Raw genomic sequence first — 2,017 nt, forward strand, 5'->3', positions numbered from 1 at the left:
AATTTTTTTCTCAGCAGCGAATTCGAGTCCAGGACACGACTCCCTCCGCATTTATTTAAGGCTAATCACCAGTTACCCTGAGAGGGGAGAGGGCTGGAATTAAACTTAGTTTAATTAACATTAATACACTGTCCTAATTAATGGGTTGGCTATTAATTTATACATGCTGGAGAGGCTCGCAGATAAGTGACAATTTATTAATTATCTTCCAGCTCGGTTGCAACGGAGCTGATTGCAGATGGGTTGCCAAAATAACTCGAGCATGGTTGCGTGGTAGTTGCTTTAGAAAAAAAAATCATTCTCCCCCTTCTTTAAAAAAAAAAAAAAAAAAAAAAAAAAAAAAAAAAAAAAAAAAAAAAAAAGTTGAAAGAGCTAGTAGCAGCTCAAAAGCATTGAAGAGCCAAAACTTAGCCTCAGCCCAAGTGGTTCAATAAAGGGCTGTGGCCAAGACATTCTAGAAATTTTCTCAAAATTGTTTGATGACTGTCAATGGATTTTTGATAACTGTTGATGATTTTCGTTAGTAGTTCTTTGTTTCAGGATTCTGCAAGCCTAAGGGACTTTCAGAGATGTCAAAGAGGAACATCTTCAGTCCATGGACTCTTTCCTGAAACTCAGCTGTTCAGACTTGAACTTTCTTTGCATTGTTTTTGCTTTTTCTTATCTTGTAAGATTGTTTTAGTGATATGATAGAATTTTGTGTTCTACAAGTGAAGAATTTCCCTGATCATTCCACATCAGCACTTAATTGAGGTTTTGATTGGCAACAAAAAACCTGTCAAGTGTTTGTTCTCTCCTCTGCATGAGCCCAGCAAAGAAAATTACAAACACTTTTCTTTTTACTTTAATTAAAATAAAAAAGGATCATAAAATAATAAATCAAGCCTTCTGAAACATGGAGTCAGATCCTTCGTCTCTTCCCTTCTCCAAGAACCCCCATGAACGCTGTCACAGATGGTGACCCCAAGTGACTGGAGAAGAATTCATCACTTGTTGAGACCCCAGAGGAGCATTGCTACACTGGGTAAACGCCAAGTGTGTGGCATTGATGGTCACCTCACAAGTGACCACAGAAGTGGATTCTAGCCAGTAGCTGAAGAACTGAAGATTCTGAATTTGGACAGAGTTCACATCCAATGCTGACCACAAAGAGAACCTTTTGAAAAGCCTCCAGAGAAGATATCTGGGAAGCTTCACAGCCCAGAGTAGCCTTCTGGAGCCCGGTGGACACTGTCACAAGGTACTGTTAACTCTTCCCTTCCTGACGATGCTGCCCTTCACAGAATGTGGCTGGACATGTGGGAGAGGGTGCCCACAGAGGCAGAGGTTACATTCTCCCCTTCAGAGGAGAAACTTATTACCCTCTGGCAAAAATGGGGTCATGAGGACAGAGTTCCTATTGTGAAGAGACATTTCTATGAGTTTTTCTGATGGGCAATCCTTCCCAAAAAGGAAGGATTGAAAACCTTCTTCTTCAGCAAAACTTTGAAAATCCTTCTTCTTTAGCAAAACTTTGAAGCAGTTTCTCTTCCCTTATTAACTGATTCTCCATTATGTTCCCCAGTGGCTCACTTTTACTACAGGTATCAAAGTTCAGTCTGGACCTACAGCAGCTCCCCATACTGCTTTACACTTTACTGGAGTTTCCAGTCATTCCCAGTGGCTTACCTGCATTCCAGGTGTCAAAATCAATTTCATCCGTGTTGCGGTGCGTGCGCGGGCTTTGTTTGTGCGAATTTTACTCAGTTTTTGTGTAAAGTTAGTTGTTTTATTAAGGTTTAAAATGGCGTTTTCAGGCTCAGTTTTCAGGGCTCCCTCCCCCTTCTACCCTTGACAGATAACTGTCAATCATATATTGCCATGGCAATTCCCGCCTTTTTGTTTCAAATTTTATGTCTATCTAAGTGCCCCCTCCCTAATTATATCATAATGAAGTCTTCTCCTCCCCCATTCCCCTGGCAACCCCCGTGCCCATCACTCTCTGCCCCTTCCCCATCCCTAGAAAGTTCTCCCAGGG

Source organism: Geospiza fortis, unplaced genomic scaffold, assembly GCF_000277835.1.
Source record: "Geospiza fortis unplaced genomic scaffold, GeoFor_1.0 scaffold279, whole genome shotgun sequence".
Classification (NCBI taxonomy): domain Eukaryota; kingdom Metazoa; phylum Chordata; class Aves; order Passeriformes; family Thraupidae; genus Geospiza; species Geospiza fortis.